Raw genomic sequence first — 20615 nt, forward strand, 5'->3', positions numbered from 1 at the left:
GAAGTATGTGGCGGAGTGTGTGACTTGTGCGAGAGTCAAGATACAACATTAGAAACCATACGGGAGTTTAGAACCTTTACCTATACCTATGGGTAAGTGGGAAGACATTGCTATGGATTTTGTCACTAAACTTCCCAGAACAAAAAGTGATCACGACATGATTTGGGTGGTCGTTGATCGATTCACTAAGAGTGCGCATTTCATAGCAGCCAATGAGAAATGGTCTATGGAAAATTTGCGAATTCTTACGTGAAGGAAATTGTGAGGCTTCACAGTGTTCCGTTAACGATTGTGTCGGATCGTGATAGCCGTTTCACTTTGCTGTTTTGGAAAAGTCTACAAGAGGAATTGGGTACCAAGTTGTGTTTAAGTACAGCTTACCATCTGCAGACTGATGGTCAGAGCGAACGGACGATACAAACACTTGAAGATATGCTGAGAGCATGTACGTTAGAATTCCAAGGTAACTGGGATGAACATTTACCTTTGGTAGAATTTTCCTATAATAATATTTTTCACTCGAGCATTAAGATGGCGCCTTATCAAGCTTTGTAAGGGCAGAAGTGTCGTATGCCGTCTTGTTGGCTTGAGACTGGGGAAAAGCAGTTTATGGGACCAGAGATAGTCCATCAAACTGCTGAAAAGTTGAAAATAATTAGGGAGAGAATGTTAGCAGCTCAGGACCGTCAAAAGAGCTATGCTGACAAAAAGCGAAGACCGATAACTTTTGAAGTTGGAGATTTGGTTTTGCTTAAAGTCTCGCCGTGGAAGGGACTTATAAGATTTGGAAAAAGGGGAAAATTAAGTCCAAAGTTTATTGGACCGTTTAAAGTTCTTCAGAGGATTGGGAACCAAGCTTACAAGCTCGAGCTACCAGAAGAATTGAATGGAATTCATAACACTTTTCATGTGTGTTATTTGAGGAAGTTCACGGGAGAAGTTCCCGACATAATTCCACTTTCGGAGTTAAGAATCGATGAAAACAAAAGGTTGATTGAAGAACCAGAGGCAATCGTTGACCGAAAGACTAAGAAGTTGCGACATAAGATGGTTGAGTTAGTGCTTATCCGTTGGAAACACACGAATGGGCCGAATCTCACCTGGGAGACGGAGAGTGACATGAGGAGTCGCTATCCGCATTTGTTTGTTGATGTATGATTCCGGGGACGGAATCATTCTAAGGTGGGGAGAATTGTAACGCCCGTGTTTCTGGGCTTTCCATTTTTTTTAGCAATGTAATAGTCTAGGTTAACCTTTGTAACCCAATTTGAAATAATAAAAATGTATTATTTGTGAATTATGTGATTTATGTGTGTATTTTCTTAATTATTATAATTTAATGAATTAAGAATAAAATGAGCGTCAAAATTTAAGTGTAAAATAAACTCGATATTGATGCGCGAAGTTGTAGTGGCCGAAACGAGGTTTCCGAATATATATAGAACACCCAAATCTGACTTCGTATGAGGAAGTTATGATTTTCTGAAGTATCGACTTGGCAGTATGCAGCCCGAATACTCGATTTGAGATCGAGCGGTTTTTAGTCGAAACAATCTAAACGAGAATCGAAGATCTCGTTGTTAGTAGCGAAACGATAAAAAGTTAGGCGAAAACGAACGTCAGACGAAGAAGTTATAAATTTATAACGAAGTTTTCCTGTCCCAGCCTACTAAAAATAAATAATAAAAATAAAGTCAAAATTAGCCGACAGAGTCTAAGCGAAAGTTGTAGAGCGTAGTCTCACCTACGCGTGGATATAAAGAACGTCGAAAACGGAGTTCGTATGATGAAGATATGAATTTTTGAAGTTTATTAAATATTTAAAATATAAATTTAAATTCAAACTTTCGATATTATCCGAAGAGGAGTCACCGGACTTATCCAGGTTACACCCAGCGTAATGTTGTACGCCCAGCGTACAGCGATGCGTGACGACCTTCGCACTCGAGTACCTCCGATGGCGTAAGCGCTGACGATCCGAGGTGTATGCCCCGCGTAGCCTCGTACGCCCAACGTACTTCCAAGGATCAGACCCTATAAAAGGGGATACGAAGGCAACCGATTTCCTTTACAAACTTCTTCCTTTTCTCTCTAGATTTTGCCTCGTTTTGCGTAAGCAAGATCCGAAGTCCCGAGGATCCCGAGAAGTGAGATTCCCAAGCTGAAGCCCTGCCCGCGAGGAGCCCGGTTTTTGTGAAGATCTCCAGATCTACGGAGAAACACTACTTCTGCAAGCTGTAGTGCTGCCCGATCATCTTCCGATCAAGTGAGTATGTAGTCATTTTCTTCCAACACATTATTATGAAGTATTTTATATAAAATATGTGTTACGTGTATACCTTGTTGATTATATGTGTGACTGTATATTCATTTTCTATTATCTCATAGATCTGATTTATTCTCTATGAAATACGTGTTATGTGTGTATGCCTCATCTGTTATGTGGAAAAATGTATTGATCGAGCATGTTATACATGTTTTAAACTTTGTATAAAAATGTATATTTTTATCTACTAATATGTTGGGTAGAACATGGGTAGATAATTGGTGTGTAATAAACATATGAGAGGCTTCGGTGTTGTTGGTGTTATTCTAGTCATTCAGCAGAGTATGGATGACGACCACATACCATTCTAGACAGTCTTGTGGAACACTAGCAGGCTCATAACTTGTACGTGTTGTGAACGACGTGTTCACCGGTGTACTCTATCCCCCTCATGGTTGCCTTTAGGATAATTATTGCTAAGGAAGCCCTTTTGCAGTAATGTCCGTCCCGATGAAAAATCCTAAATTAGGTCCCTTATAATAGATGTTGTTTTAGGGACGTAAAGTGAGGATAATGGGAATGGGTAATCGGGTTATTGTTGATTGTTGAATTAAATATAATTATTTATTGTGGGCTGAAAACCCTAGATGCTCACCAGGCTCCTAAGCCTGACCGACTCAGTTTATTTGTATTACAGGAAGTGGCGCAAGGGCATAAGATGGATGAATCATCAAGTTGTTTTGTTTACAAGTCTGTATATGTATATATTTGTTGAATGACTTGTAATGTTATCATTTATGCTTTATGGTCTGTATCGGATTATGACATCCCGACTTTTGATTATGAAATGAAATCATATTTCTTTATGAAATGTTTTGATAAAAACCTACTTCATCATGTTTTGTTTTTGGGAACAAATTCCGCATCTCTTTTAAAATCAAAAGAATTTACTCTTAAAAGGTTTAAAAAGCATAAATGAAAACGGTCTTTTCTGGCCGAGATTTTGGGGATGTCACATTCAAGATATCATGGACGAGAATTCGAAGACATGATTTAGGCGGTGCTTGATATTAAGGCCAAACTTTTGGACCGGAACTGGTTGGAACCGAATAGGATGGTTTGGGCCGACTACCGATTACTACATATCCTCTTAACCGGTACCGCGTATAAAAATCGGTTTTTCAGACGGATTAACCGGAACCGAGAATATGAAAAGTAAAGTTAGGATCGATTCTCTTCACTTGCGACATTAGTCGTGATCCTTGGGCAGAAAGCAAATTGAGCTAAATTTGTTCTTCCCTCATGTGGTCATCATGTGAGTAACAAAATAAAAAATTGCAACAATCGATCAAACTATTGTCGTGACCAACTGACTCATGAGTACTTGACCTTCAGCTCCTTCAAGCTATCGATCAATTGTATCATCCTGGATTGAATCCAGTCAGAAAACAAATTAATAAGTGGGAAGAAACTCAAGAAACTTAACTAAGCAACCACAATCAACTTTTTCAATCTTTAAATGTGTTATGTGTAATGTATATGATATAAAGTGTAAACCAATATCAATTTCAATGTTGGAATATATCAATCTTTCAATGTGTATGAATAAAAATACACTTTAATGTTTTAGCCTAATATAGTGTGTGTTCGTGTATGAGTTATGTGTATGAATAAACGTACATTGCTATTCTTCCACTTGTTGATTACATACATAATTAATGTAAGAACCTGAAATTTAAAAAAAAAATGACTTTTAGTTAAATATTGACCAAAATGGAAAAATGATCAATTATGAGAAAAAGATGAGAACAAAAAGTTATGACTTCGTGAAAATGACCAAGAAGAGTTTAAGTCACTAAGGTAAGATTAGATAAGTAAGTTTGAGAGAAAGAATGCAGGAGAATATATATTTTTGGTCAAATTGGTAAAATAAGAGTTTTATACTTCTTGGGCCAACTTTGTGACTTAATAAATTAAAACCCGTATTTAGTTGGTGAGATATAACTTAACAGATTTAAAAGAGATTAATTAATATTGGTTAATAATTAATTAAGAAATTAATTTTGTGATCAAAAGATATTAATTAAACTTAGGGGACTGGAATTGAAATTATAAGATAATTGGATTTTGGGTTGTGGATCAAATGGATAAGGGGGGTGGACGAAATTAGGGTGGAAGCCCAGCTTGAAATCGTTCAAGGCCTTATTCCAGAAGGTTCCATTGGACTGCTTAAGGCCTAAACCATCCAATTAGGGGTTTGACTGAAACCTTAGCAGCTCCACTATATAAGGACCCCTAGGGCTTCAGAAATCGGCCACCAGAAACCCTAAGAAGTCTTAGAGCCAATTTTGAGCCTCTCATCCCCTCTCTCCAAGACCATCCAATTTGCTTTGGTGTTTGTGATCTATTAGAGGCATCACATTTGAGGTGCTATGTTCTCATTATCTAAAGATCTTCAAGCAACAATCAAGGTAACATTCTTATTGGCTATTTATGTTATTTTCAAGTTTTGTTGTATGCTAGATCAGGGTTTGTAAGCTTTGGATGATTTGCCTGTATAATAGAGAAACCTAGATCCAAAGCTTTAGGGTTGCATGTGCACCATAGGATTGATGTATTGCTCAAAACCCATCATTAGAACCCTTCACATGGTCTGAAAGGACAGCCCAAAACGTCCAAAACTAAACATGCATAACAATGAGACTTTTGGGACAAAAGGAACATCATAAGGCTATCAAAATGAGATCCACGCAGACAAAGCATAAATGTAACAACTTTTACCTTCTAGAGCTTCCCAGGAAGGTGATGATCCAAGATCCACAAAGCTTGCTTCAATTTCTAATCTCCTTAATGCAACACTTTCTTCCATGAGCACACAAAGAACACACTTTAAGCTCAAAACACTCTCTTATGGGGTTAGGGTTTTCCAAAAACGACTCAAGGGCTTGGAGGCTAAATGGATGAGGCTAAATGATCCATAAAGGTGCTTAAATACCCATAAACCTTAAAAATTAGGGTTTCCATTGGAGATAAGTACGCCCAACGTACATATGTGTACGCCCAACGTACTAGGGCGCGCCCTAGTACGCTTAGGGTACTCACATGTACGCTCAACGTACAACTCGTGCTCCCAAAATTACCATTTTGCCTCTAGCGCTTCTTAGGGCTTTATCTTTACAATCAAAGGACCAAAATGACATAAATTAAAAACCAAGGGAAGGATTTGAAAATACCTGAAACCTGGGATGTTACACCAAATGTTTAATTATGTACTAACCTCCTATTTTGTTTTATTTTTTGTTTATATTAGAGTTGGAAGACACGATAAACAATGAATATAGAAATAGAGATGAGCCAATAGATATTCCCGAGTAGTTGTTTTGTATTTGTTTTACTTGAATTAGATATATTGTTAAGGTTAATGTTTTTATAGGATTATAGGTATGGTTAAAGTTGATGCTTTACTTGAAATTGTTTATTTAAAACAAGGGAAAATGGCACTCTAGCCATACAAACTTATCATTTGTTTTTTTAAAGGTCGCTTAACTTTAGTATTTTTAGATATTAAAGTAGATCTTTGTGTGTTAAAATAGTATGTTAAAGTAGCCATAATAGACAAAATGAAGGGGTAAACCGTTCATCTCACGGCTAATCACCTAAGTTATAAATAGATAGATAGATACCCCTAACAAACACAACAATTACCCAAGAAATACCATATGAGTAAAACAAATCTTAACAAAACCTACATACGATTTGATTTAAAGGTGATGGAAAAATCACTAAATAACCATGAAACCAAAAAACACTAATTTCGCCAACATTCTCACATCTCTACGTCTAACCAAACCCAAAACCATAAACAATGCAACCATGCCAATCATTATCACCACCTTCAATTTTTCTTCATAGAACCAAGTCGCACCTTCATTGTTGCCAGTTACAGTCTAACTTGAGTTCCGATGGCTAACAACTCAAGTCAATTGGAATCTCTAAAACGGACTCATGGAAATCCCCATATGAGTATTTAGTTTCAGAGGCAGACATTCTCGATTAGAATTGAGATTTTAAACAAGAGAAAATGAGAGTAACAAGAGAGTTTGTGGGTGAAAATCGATTCTGGTAATAATGTAGGCCAATATATCTTATTTAGGATTCATTGTCTTTTTATAATGGAGCCATGTGCCTATGTGGCGAGCCTGGGGGACGAAGGGTGCTATAGTGGCGCTTAGTTAGCTGCCACCGAAGCACTAATTAGACATCTTAATCACCAAACACCGTTCTACATGGCATCATTACCTATTATAAGGGTTGAAAATTGAAATGACTTTTTGAATATGTATACTTAGACTTTATTTCCCTAGAGTTCATCCATCCTAAATAAATATAAAACACATATTAAAATCAGAAACTACAATAATATTTTTAGTCACACATCATTTTCTGCAAATGTATTTTGCTTGCTTGTCACACGTGTCCCAGGGATACTGCCAATACAATCATAATATGTGGAGAATTAAAAAAAAATGTTTTTACATATTTATACTTACAAACTAGAAATGCATGTTTAGATATGATCAATGTTAACCTACTATAATTTATTTTTACCTATTGTACACTTATAAAATTTTGTTCGTTAACAAAAACCCTAATTTATGTTATTTACCCAATAATAACGAATAACTACGTCGTATTCGTTTACTCTACAGTCAAAGATCAAAGAAATACTCGTATAGGCCAACATCGAGGCCTCTAGCAGTCTATATAAACCGAACAATTGTTATTCGTATAGGCCCACCATCGAAAGCCCAAACCCGTTTCCCAGGCCTCCAACAGTCTATATAAACCAAACAATTGTTAAACCCTAACAAATACATCAGTCTCCGCTGCCTCTTTCCGCAACCTAATTTCTCACCATATAATACCTGTGGCATATGCATCCTGCAAATCTCATTGAGGTCATTCTTGTTTATCGTTTGGTTAATTATATAAGATCATCTGTTTTAATTCAATTCTAGTTTTTAATTTGTTTTTGATTCGATATTTGAATTAGTTAATTTTATTAGAACATCTGTTTTAATTCCATTCCAGTTTTTTGTTTGCTTTAATGTTGATCTCGAAAAAAATAGATGAGGTGCAATGATGATTATCAATAATCTCGTTAATCTGATAAGATTTTGTGAGGAAAAACTCTCTAATCCATTCTTTATAGAGCGTCTGAGCACCTCCTTTAATTTCAAAATCGCGACTGTTTCCATTTAGGTCTTTTTATATTAAAGCGTCATTTGTTTTGTTATTACTTATTTATATGGAATGAGGTTTCTAGATTGCTAATCGTGAATCATAAATTGATCTCATGGTATATGCAGCGTTATTTTTTGGCTATATTTGTTATTTTGCTAAATTATAACCGTTTTACAGTATTTTTTCGATCATTTTGACCTTATAACCTAGTTTAGGGATGGTTTAGGGAGTTGTACTGAAATATTTTGATTTGCAAAGTTATAACTTAAAATATTTTATCGTCAACATTTGTCGACAGGATAAGTCGACATTAAAAAAACTGTCCAAACATTGATGTTTCTTATTTGTTGTTTTATTTAAATTTATAAAATCTTAAAATTGGTAAATATAATTATTTTTATAAGTGACTTTGTGATGTTGTGATTTTTTCGTTTAAAACAAAATTTATTAGTAGCCTATCGCCTTAAATTCTAATTTTATATGTTAATCTATAGTGCAGTATATGTGTGAGCATTTTGGCCCGATCAAAGCAACTAATATATATATATATATATATATATATATATATATATATATATATATATATATATATATATATATATATATATATATATAAATGAAGTAATGAATGGATAATGACTTATTTGGGTAATTATGTTTCAAGCTCGTTTAAAAAATACCATTCAAGTTTGGTGCGTCCAACGAACATCATCAAGTAAAGAAATTTGTACAAGGTAAAAAATAAATAAAGGAAAAAAAAGAAGAGGAAATGACTCAAAGATAAATAAAGGAAAAAAAAGAGGAAATGACTCAAAGAGGGAATGATGTTTCAAGATTGTTTAAAAAACATCATCTAAGTTTTGTATGTTAAAAAAACACATTCAAGTAAACTTTTTGTACAAAAAACAAACAAACTATATGTTTTGTTCAAATATTATTTATCGGTAGCTGACAAAACAATAACTGATATATTTCTCCTTTAAAGTGATGATCTTGAACTCAAGTTCAAAACCAAATTCTTGACTAAAGGCAAAAAAGGCTCCTTTACCTGTCCCTTAATGGGCCTCCATCTCTCTAACATACTCTGCTGGGTCAAGGACCACAAATCTTCTGAAGGCCGTAACTCCTTCATTCCAAGTCCGATTTCGTCATTCTTTAGACTCTCGGTATGGTTATCTGATGCCTAAATTAGCTCTCGTGGATATAAAGAATGATGAAATCGGACTTAGAATGAAGAAGTTATGGCCTTTGGAAGATTAGTGGTTCTTGACCCTAGTCGAGTACGCTAGGAGTACAATGGGCGTACTAGCTTGACATCCAAATCGTAGAGGCTTCAACATATGTTAGGCGTATGCATGGACTTGTTTAAGTTAGGCCTCAGCCCACCTAATTGTAGCAAGTCATTTTTTGGGCTTAAGGCCATGTTGGGGGTTCTTAGGCCATATTAGGCCTTAAAGGCCTTATAGTTGGGCTTGGATGTTTTTTATGAGTTTGGGCCTTAGGGGTAGAGAGGCCCATTAATCGGGTTTTGGACTTGAGTTCGAGATCATCACTTTAGAAGAAGAAGAGCAATCATAGGAGAAGAAGAAGTCATTCATTCATGAAGAAACCTCAAATCGAGTTTTAAATGAGGAATATATCATTTATAATAATTATTATGCCATGTCATAATAGTTAAGCCAAGTCATCATTTAACATGTAAAAGCCAGCTACCAGTGGATAATATTTGAACAAAACATATAGTTTGTTGGTGTTTTTTGTACAAAAAGTTTACTTGGATGACGGTTTTTGAACATACAAAACTTGGATGGTGTTTTTTGAACGATTTTGAAACATAGTTACCTCTTTGAGTCATTTCCTCTTGTTTTATTTTCTTTACTTATTTTTTTTACCGGTAATTGCCGGTTACCACATGGCTAAATTTGAACAAAGAATATACTTTGTTGGTGTTTTTTGTACAAATGTTTTATTTGGATGATGTTTTTTGAACACGCCGAACTTGAATGATATTTTTTGAACAATTTTGAAACATAGTTACCCATAAAAGTCATTTTCCCTATCTACTATAATAAATGAAGGTTTTTTTTGCCACATGTTCTCTTCTCATTCATTTGGACACATGACATTTTCTACAATTTTTAAATTTTTTATTTTCCACTTGTCATTTTATTGTATTTTTTTATTTTATTATATTAAAATTCCACATTTAATGTGTAAGGTAATATATATATATATGTAAGTATTTATTAGAAAAAGTTTATATATGTAATGTATTCAATACATTAAAGTCTCATTAGTTTTAATAATTCAAATTTTTCTCATTTTTCTTATAAATTCAAACTTTTCAAATTGTTCAAATTTTATATTTATTTTTTTAATTAAACACATGTAATACATGAGTCTCACACTTAGTAAATGATTATAAATGAAGTTCATCAACATTCCTTTCATTTGATTTATCTATCAAAGATGTATAAAATTCTAAATTATACTAAAAAATAATAGTTAAAAAGTTGAAAATATTTTAGCTTTAATTGCTCAACTTTGAAGGATTATAACACACTGAATATAATACTAAAATCAATAAAATTATAGTCTAAATTCATTTATGAATTGTAAACTAATGTAAACTAAATGTTGGAAAATACTGCTTATCAATATGGTTTAAAACTAATGAGTTATAGTTGTTTAAAAAAGTTTACAATTCAATTTAAAACGAATGAGTTATGGTTGTTTAAAAAAATTACAAAATTTTAAAAATTTTGTTGAAAAATATGGTTGTTTAAAAGAATTACAAAATTTTAAAATTCTTGTTGAAAAACTTAAAATTTTTGGTTTGATAGCTCAACTTTGAAATCATCAAAATTATACTCTAAAATCTACAAAATTAACAAAATTAACAAAATTATACTTTAAAATCATCTACAAACTTTAAATTAAAGAGTAATCTTCATTAAAGAGTAAATTACATGAATGTAAGTTCAGTCCTTATTTTGAAAAAATTAACTCGGACGGTCTTTCGTTTGGGTAAAAGTTACTTGCTTCATCCCTCCGAACATAAAAACAGTTTTTGTCTTTATTTATTTCTTTTTTGATATATTTTCTATTTAATTGCTATTTATTAATTGTTTATTGATTTTGTTATTATAACAATATATTTATTTCCTTTAATAAAAGAAATAGACATTAAACCTATAGATCCTTTCCCTCCCCTCATTTCTACTTCAGTTCGTCTTTGTGCAATACCTCACCAGATGTAACGTCCCAAAATTCAAGACTAAAAATTTCTTTTAATAAAACATTACTTTAAGCAAATTCATCATTCCAAAACATAAACAGAGTGTTAATTTCCAAAATACATGTTCGTTATCAGAGTAAACATTCCCAGACTGTCTAATCTATGGTGTGTGCCATGCGATCACCCCGAGCTCTTCCCTCCGCTACCGGAAGTACCTGAAACCAAAACTAAAAACCGTAAGCACGAAGCTTAGTGAGTTCCCCACCCTACCACATACCATGCATAACCACATACTGCACATACTGGGCCATGCCCGCTATCTTGGACCGCGCCCCTACCTCGGGCCTCGCCCGATACAACGACCTTGCCTCTCCAGGCCCTGCCTGGCTTCGAGCCCCGCTCGGATACAAATCTGTTTCACTTAGGCCTCGCCTGTCACATGGCCTCGCCCACCAACAAATAATAACACATAAACATATCACAACACATAAGCTAAACACATACGACTGATCCTGTCATAAGGCCTCGCCTATCCTGGGCCTCGCCCCTGCCCTGCTACTGATGGGTCATGGAACCCCGTCCATGCTCCTACTGATTGTGAGATACAGTCCCTGCCCACACTCACTCTTTTCCTAACTCGGGCCTCGCCCCTGATCTACTGCTAATGAGATATGGAACACCATCCACACTCTGCTATTGGTGAGTTACGGGACCTCGCCCACACTCACCTCCCTACCAGGCACATACAAGCATCACACAGACAACAAGTATAAACTATCACATAAACCATTCCTTGAGCACCCGCCCGCTATCACTGGACCTCGTCCTGAATATCATACTAGCATATTGTGCCTAGGGCTAACCCCCGGGTCTTCTACTCATAACTACATGGGCCGGCATTGTGGCCTTAGACCCATTCACACAAAGGGAAACTCATCTGCACTGGCTGAACTTGCTGATGATCCCACTAGCTGCTGCCCGACAACTCTCTGAACTCCTGTTCCACTCGCTCCCCGAGCTACCAATATCAATGCAACACTGAGTCTAACTGACCCACGAAAGACAACCAAGTCTACTCTGGTCTAAGTCAAAGTCCTGGTCAAAGTCAACCTTCCATATCAACCCTACTCGCCGAGTCACCCTACTGACTCGTCGAGTTCATATGTTCAGAGTCCTTTCATTCGCGACTCGACTCGCCGAGTCAGTCCATGACTCGCCGAGTCTACCGATTTCCGAGTCCTGACCTGTCCAACTCACCGAGTCTCCACTCGACTCACTGATTCGAGTCTCAACTCGAAGGGTTTGGGGTTTCGCGACCTGACTCGCCAAGTCCAAGAACAGACTCGCCGAGTCCATGAGACAACCTTCAACAGACTCGCCGAGTTGTTCTTCCAACTCGCCGAGTTCCTGCCCAAATTCATTTGACTCGACGAGCGGTTCATCCCACTCGTCGAGTTCCTCTAAATCTTCATGCTACTCGCCGAGTCCACTCAAAGGACTCGCCGAGTCCATTCAGATCTCCATACATGCAGAGGACTTTTGAGTCATGCATGGACTCTAAACTGTAGATCTACCCTTCCCAAGCCTATTCCTCACGTAAAGTTGCAAACTTTATGTGTAGAGAAGGAGATCTAGGCAAAATACACCATAAACTAGGGTTTAAGACAAAGAGGCTCCATAATCAACTCAAGGGCAGATACTTTATGCTTCTCAAGACCATAATATGCTTAGATCCGAAGTAGCAATTTCAGATCTGGCTTCTAACTCAAATGGATACCATCGTGGCTAAAAAGCCCCAAAACTTACACATAGATCTAGGTGCAAAAGAGTCCAAGAACTATTTTATTACCTCCAAATGTTTAGAAATATCTTCCCAATCCCATATCTATAGCCCCTTCTTGCACCTCCAAGATCCTTCTTCCTTCTCCAAGCTATAATGCACTCTTCAAGGCAACAATTGGCTCAATCAACGGATATGGCGGCTAGGGTTTGGTGTTCTGGGTTAGAGAGGCAGTAAAGGAACCCTAGAGATGAGAATGAGGCGCTTAAATAGGCTCCAAGTTCCGAATTTAGGGTTTCCCTCACATAGACCAGACTCGCCGAGTCTCCTTGGCCGACTCGCCGAGTCGGTCACTTACTCCTCGACCCGGATCCCGCTCGGACTCGCCGAGTCGTCCCTTAAAATTAGGGTTTTCTTTCCCTTCTTGGCCTTCCAGACTTTGTTACAACTCTCCCCCACTTAAACTAAACTTCGTCCTCGAAGTTTGCTATGGCCAGCCGCCTGCGATCTGCCTCCAATCCCCCACCAATTGTTCCAACACCAGCTGCCTACCTTCGCTGGTCTTCCGCTCGGTCATTCCGACTAACATTAATCCTTGCGGATAATCATCTCGGGTCAACCCTGACCCTGAACATTCTGGAAACACAACTTACTCAACCGACAATCCTTTTGGTACTCACCGAGTACTGCACTGAACCCATAGGGGTTCACTCCTTCTTTCCTTGCGCGATTTCCTTGCCTCCCCAAGGCAATGCTCCATAACCAACTATTTCCTCTGTCACTGTGAAGATCCTATCTTCTCCAATCCATTACTCCCGCTACCTCCAGTACGGGTCATTATCGCCAGTATCCACTGGACAATTCTTTCTACTATAATTTGGTGTCGAGCACCCCACGATCAACTATCTGAATTCCACCATACGCTGCATACCCGCACTGCTACTGACTGGAAATTCTGCTATTCCTCATCTGACTTCCGGATGAACTGAGACCACCCTGGTCCCTACCAACCTATCAATATTTGGATTACCGGCTCCCACCGATCGCTGACCCAACACAACTACTAGTCGCTCCTAGCGACTTTCGAAGAAACTTCGACCACCTAATACTGCTCAATCTATTCTGCCATACAGGCACTAAAATTTCCTCGGATCCCCGATCCCTTATCTTGACACTAAGGTCCATACCAGGTCCCACCTGTACTGTTAAAACTCATGGGCCTCGCCCACAGGTCTCACCCGCCTCTACCCCTCTAGTCCTACTTCTCTAGCCATTCTTGCTCGGGCCTCGCCCACGGGTCACACCCAACCATACTACTGAGCAACCCTGCTCTCAGGTCTCACCTATACTGCTATTCTCATACGGGCCTCGCCCACGGGTCTCACCCAGCTATATCCTGGAGCGGCCTCTCTAAAGGTCTCACCTCTCTAGGGCTATACATGCAAACTCCCTATCATTCTCATCCACTACCCATTCCTGATCCCTATCTGATCACTAGGAGATAAGTGCCTCGCCCCAACTCTGCCAACGAAGCTACTATGGAATGCTACGGCTTGCCCGTAGTCTTACATCACCTTTTATCACCGTCTGCTAGTGAATGCTACGTCTGCCCCGTAGTCTGACAACACTTCCCACCACTGACTGCTAGTGAATGTTACGGCTGCCCCGTAGTCTTACAACACTTTCCACTACTGACTGCTAGTGAATGCTACGGCTGCCCCTTGTCATACAACACTTTCCACTATTGACTGCTAGTGAATGCTACGGCTGCCCCGTAGTCTTACAACACTTACCACTACTGACTGTTAGTGCGAAAGCACCCCATGCTATCAGTTCTCAAGATCTTCCTTTTGACTCACTCGAGCCCTACAGGCGATCCCCCATCCTGAATTCCCAACCACATACTAACCAGCACCAGTACACGCACTGGCCGAGGGGGAAGTTTCTCAAGCTCCCAACCCTAAACTTCTCAATCCATCAATGTTGTACCACTTCTTTTTCCTTCTCGGAGGTCGCGCACTCATCCTGGATCTGCGTGCTCTTACCTTTGCCCGCTCGGAGGATTCTCCCCCACTTCGTGTTGGATAAGGTGTCTAAGTCCATAACTATTTATGGTAAATACTTGACCCGACCCGACATGGTCCATTTGGGTTGCATGGCACCATGCAATTGGATAAACTAAATGAGAGAAATAACACATATGGCTTATTAATATATTATAAGTTCTAATATATTAATAATATTATTTAATTAGTTTTGATCAAGATTTTAATTTAGAATTGTAACACCCAGGATTTTGAAAGCCAAGAAAGTAAAGGAAACCCTAAATTTAAGAGGGACTCGACGAGTCAAAGGAAGGACTCGGCGAGTCGGAGCGGGATCCGGGTCGATAAGAAAGTGACCAACTCGACGAGTCGGCCAAGTGGACTCGGCGAGTCTGGTCTGTGCGAGGAAAACCCTAAATCCGGGGCTTGGAGCCTATTTAAGCATCTTAATCTTCTTCCTAGGGCTCCTTTACAGCCTCTTGCACCCAGAACGCCGCACCTTAAGCCCCCATTGTGTTCATTCAAGCTTCTAGCCATTTTTGAGTGGGTTTAAGGAAGAAGAAGGAGTGGGAATCCTTGAAGCATCAGGGAGTGGCTTTGGACCTGAAGTTTGGGAAGCATTTCAGAGCATTGGAAGGTATCAATTCGTTTCTCTCCTCCATATTTTTCCTTGGTTATGAGTTTTGGGGCTTTTAAGCCATGTTTAAGACCAATCTTGAGCTTGAGGTCCAGATCTGAGGTTGCTACCTCAGATCCATGTTTATTTTGGTATGTAATCCCATAAAGTATCAGCCATTGGGTGGAAATTGGAGTCTCTTGGTCCTAAACCCTAGCTATGGGTGTATTTTGCCTAGATCTCACTCTCTACACGTAAAGGTTGCAACTTTACGTGGGAAATAGGCTTGGGGAGGGTAGATCTATAGTTTGGAGCTCATGCATGACTCGGAAGTCCTCTGCATGTAAGTGGATCTTAGTGGACTCGACGAGTCCTTCGAGTGGACTCGGCGAGTAGCTTGAAGATGAGGAGGAACTCGACGAGTGGGATGAACAGCTCGTCGAGTCGGATGAAGATGGGCATGAACTCGGCGAGTTGGATGAACAACTCGTCGAGTTGGATGAAGTTTGTCGTGTGCTCGGCGAGTCTGTTCTTAGACTCGGCGAGTCAGGTCGAGTGGTCCCAAACCCTTCGAGTTAAGACTCGAGTCAGCGAGTCGAGCCAGGACTCAGTGAGTTGGTCAGGACAGGAATCGAGAATCAGTAAACTCGGCGAGTCAGGGGCTGACTCGGCGAGTAGAGTCGCGAGTGGAAGGACTCTGGATTTATGGACTCGGCGAGTCAGCAGGGTGACTCGGCGAGTAGGGTTGACCTGGAGGGTTGACTTTGACCAGGACATCGACTTTGACCAGAGTTGACTTGGTTAACCTTTGGAGGTCAGTTAGACTAAGTGTTGGGTTGTTGTTGGTAGCTCGGGGAGCTAGCGGAGCAGCAATTCGGAGTTAGCGGTCAGGTAGCGGTCGAAGGGGTTAGCAGCGGCAGTTCGGCAATATCAGGTGAGTCTCCCTTTGTATGAATGGGTCTACGGCCACAATGCCGGCCCATGTAGTTACGAGTAGAAGACCCGGGGGTTAGCCCTAGGCACAGTATGCTAGTATGATATTTGGACGAGGTCCAATGACAGAGGGCGGGTGCCCAAGGAGCGGTTTATGTGATAGTTTATGCTTGTTGTCTATGTGATACTTGTATGTGCCTGGTAGGGAGGTGAGAGAGGGCGAGGTCCCGTATCTCACCGATAGCAGAGTGTGGATGGTGTTCCATATCTCCATAGCAGCAGAGCAGGGGCGGGGCCCAAGTTAGGAAAGGAGTGAGGGTGGGCTGGGCCCGAACCTCACTATCAGCAGGAGTATGGACGAGGTTCCATGACTCATCAGTAGCAGAACTCGGGCGGGGCCCAGAGATAGGCGAGGCCTTAGAGCAAGGGTTGTTAGTATATGTTTAGCTTATGTAATGTTATGTGATACGTTTATGTGCTATTATATGTTAGTGGGCGAGGCCCTGTGACAGGCGAGGCCTAAGTGAAACAGATCTGTATCCGAGCGAGGCTCGAAGCCAGGCGGGGCCTGGAGCGGCGGGGCCGTTGTAGCGGGCGAGGCCCGTAGTAGGGGGCGAGGCCCCGGATAGCGGGCGTGGCCCAGTATGTGCAGTATGTGGTTATGCATGGTATGTGGTAAGGTGGGGAACTCACTAAGCTTCGTGCTTACGGTTTTTAGTTTTGTTTTCAGGTACTTCCGGTAGCGGAGGGAGGAGCTCGGAGTGATCGCATGACACACACCATAGATTAGTCAGCCTGGGAATGTTTACTCTGATAATAAACAAGTGTTTTGAAAACTTATACTCAGATGATGTTTTGGAATGATGTCTTTGTTTAAAGTAATGTTTTATTAAAAAGAAATTTCTGGTCTTGAAATTTTGGGATGTTACAAGAATTAATTAAGTGATCAAAAGAATAACTAATTAAATATATGGGTAGATTATGTAAATCTTCCATATCTTATATAGTGGGCTAAAAGGCTCCATGGATTATCAAGTTGGGTTCCACCCATAGGATGCTCCATGGATGCTCCATGGAGTTAACCCATGGATTGAGAAATGAAGAGCCATGTTACATTAGGGTTTTACCTAATGCAACACACTATATAAGGACCATGTCTCTCCCTAAAATCAGCTACACTAAGAGAAACAAGAGGGCTTGGCCGATTTTGAGTGTGTTAGAGTATTCTCTCAAGTTTATACTTTGCATTTGGTGTTGTGTGAAGCATTTGAGGCATCACACTTGAGGTGCTAGGCTCACAAGGTTTCAAGGAACACTTACAACAACAAGGTATGTAGTTCTATCTATTATTCAAGTTAAAATTGTTCCCCATGTATGCAAGATAGGATCATAGCCTTGGAAATCAACTTTGCATGATAATTAGACAAACATAGATCCAAGGTTATTAGGGTTGCATGTACACTTAGGAAGTGTTAGAATGCTCAAAACCCAACAGTGGTATCAGAGCCTAGACTTGTTTGTTTGTTATTTGTGCTAAATAGTTGAAAAAAGTCGATATTTTTGCAATCTGACTGATGAACTCACCGAGTCCATGGGGGGACTCGCTGAGTTCATGTGAATCTTCAGCCTACTCGCTGAGTAGGTTCATGCACTCGGCGAGTAGGAGTCTCAGAATGCATATTTTCGACTTTAGTTGCTGGAAATGGACTAGAAACATTACCCTAAACTGTTTTGGTACTTGAAAACCTGTTTTAGATGGTGTAATGTCTTTGCTAATCCATTTACAACAAGAAGTTATCAAAATTACAAAGTTTTAAATGTAATTTTTGATTCATGAAAGTGTTCATATTCATGTTCTTGATCTTATGATGTTTAGATGATCATAGGAATTATTTGTAACCTATGTGGTAGATTAATTCATGATCATTATGTGTTTAATGGAGTCCATAACTTGTCCTCAAGTTATGGAAAACCAAAAGTCACTTTGTTTAAAAACCATTAAAAGAACACATGTGTTATAAAATGAAGAGTCTTCATTTTTAATACCCTAATAAACTCATAAGTTACAAGAAATGAAAAGTTTTTAAAGTTTACAAAACTTGCCCTTAAGTTTTGGAACAAGTAAAGTCTTGATTAAAACTTTAGTTCCAACCCTTAGAATTTTAAAAGTTAAAATTCAACCCTTATACTTATAATATTATAAGTTAATAATATATATATATATATATATATATATATATATATATATATATATATATATATATATATATGTAAGATTAAAGTCGTCTTACTGCTAGTACGCCTCATTCACGAAGCCGATCTATAAGGTGGGTATAAGGTTGTTGCCTATAAAATGGAAACTTAATGGGTGTCCACTCTTACCCACCGCTTGCTTGACTGGTGGAGGGTCGTTAGCCGAACGGGTAAGACAAGGACTTATAAATTCTCATTAAAAGTATGATGAATATTATAAAGTAACTAAATGTTTTATTAAATTCCCAATCTTAGTTACTTTAGGAAAAATGGGATTAAGGTGCTAATCCATGAAATTACACTTTACACTTAGTCTAAGTTGTTAGTGGAGCGTGTGTGGTTAAACGACACACTAACTTGGACTTAACAAGGTAGGTAAAGGGTGACTTAATATTTATCATAGTATCGATGGAGCGTGTGTGGTTAACCGGCACATCGATTGAGGGGTAATTTATTAAGGGTACCAAGTAATTTGCATGGTTACTTCACACCTCGTTTTGTGATCCTCGGCATCCCAGTCACAAAACTTGGAGGGCACACTCGAGATTGAAACATGCCTTTGAAAAGTTCATTGAATCTCAAAAGAATCTAGGAGTTTCTAAGAACCAAATTAAATATTTTAATATTTCGACTTTGGTGGAAATTGGTGAATCGTCATTCACCTACCTTCCAAATATGTTATTACTTAGATTACGGCATACCTCTTCTAAGTATAATATATTGTGATTGGGTCCTAGCCTTAATACTACATTTGGGTGTTTTATTAAGGACTATCTCTATTTCTAAACTAAACTTTTCTTCTTTTCAGATGTCTGCAAACACTGCTGCTTCTGGCTCTAATCCTAATGGCTCCTTTTCTCTTATGAACTTGTGTGGGAAAGTCACTTTTGATGGATCCAACTTTAATGAATGGATCAGAAACATCCGAATGATTACCTGCTACGAGGACAAAGAATATGTCCTCGATAAGGAGCTTAAGGAGATTGATGAGACAGTTGCTACTCCTCAAGAGATCGCTGACTTTAGGGCACATGAAAGGGATGCCACCAAGGTGGCATGCATCATGATGGCCACTATGACAACCGATCTCCAAAAGTCCTACGAGGACTACTACCCTTTTGAAATGCACCAAGATTTGATGGAAAGATACCATCAAAGTGCACGACAAGAGAGGTATGAAATCATCTCCTCCATGATAACAACCCGAATGAAGGATGGAGAACCCATCACGGGCCACATGCAGAAAATGCAAAGATTTGTGGACCGCTTGCTGAAGCTTAATGTGAACTTCCCCGAGCTAGCAATAGATATTATTTTGCACTCCTTACCTTCATGTATGATCAATTCCGCATTACGTACCACATGAACAAGGAAGAGGTCACTCTCAGCAAACTTCAAGGACTCTTAAAGACCGCGGAAAGTGGTCTTAAGGGTAAGGCGGTTGTTACTACTCCTACTCCTACCAACTCCGCCCCTGTCTTGGCAATCGGGAAAGGACGAGGGAAGAAGAGAAAGAGTTCTTCGAAGGGTACCAAGGTTAGGACCCTTGATGGCTCTTCTTCAAGTGGAACCAAGAAAGGTTTCATCACTCCTTCTTCTGACCCAAAAGAGGCTGAATGCTTCTATTGCCATGAAAAGGCACATTGGAAGCAGAACTACCCAAAGTACCAGCAAGATGTGAAGGATGGGAAAGTTAAACCCAACCATGCAGGTATTTACACTATCTTATCTAATAACTCACCCCATTCTAACTCATGGGTCCTTGATACCGGTTGTGGTATTCATATCTGTTCTGATTTGTAGGGACTAAGAAGAAGTGAGAATGTGGAGCAAGGAAGGATAAACTTGCTCATGGGAAACAGGAAAGCTTCACCTGTCACCAAGATTGGAGTTTATACTTTATCGCTAAGTAGTGGGTTTAGTTTAGATTTGAATAAATGTTGTTATTCGCCATAAATGGCAAGAAATATTATTTCCTTTCATGCATTGTATAAACAAGGTTTCACCTTTTCATTTGATAATAAAGTTGGTTCGATTAATGCTTTCTTTAATAATGTTCTTTATTTTAAAGCAGTACCTTGTGATTGCGTGTATGAAACTGTATCTGTGGTTGATAATTTAGGAAATAATGTATTGTGTGTTGATTCTGTTAATAATAATAACTTGGATAAAGCATCACTATGGCATTGTCGTCTTGGACATATAAGCAAGAAATGCATAGGCCAACTCCAAAAGGATGG

General features: G+C 38.9%; 1 non-coding gene across 1 annotated transcript; it reads left to right on the top strand.

Annotated features, from left to right (window-relative positions):
• Positions 1-7401: 7401 nt before the first annotated feature.
• On the top strand, positions 7402-7489 carry LOC111918273 (small nucleolar RNA U30). The gene has a single exon (XR_002859143.1). It is a non-coding gene; the product is annotated as a small nucleolar RNA U30 (small nucleolar RNA).
• Positions 7490-20615: the final 13126 nt, after the last annotated feature.

This window comes from Lactuca sativa, chromosome 9 (genome assembly GCF_002870075.4).
Source record: "Lactuca sativa cultivar Salinas chromosome 9, Lsat_Salinas_v11, whole genome shotgun sequence".
Lineage (NCBI taxonomy): Eukaryota > Viridiplantae > Streptophyta > Magnoliopsida > Asterales > Asteraceae > Lactuca > Lactuca sativa.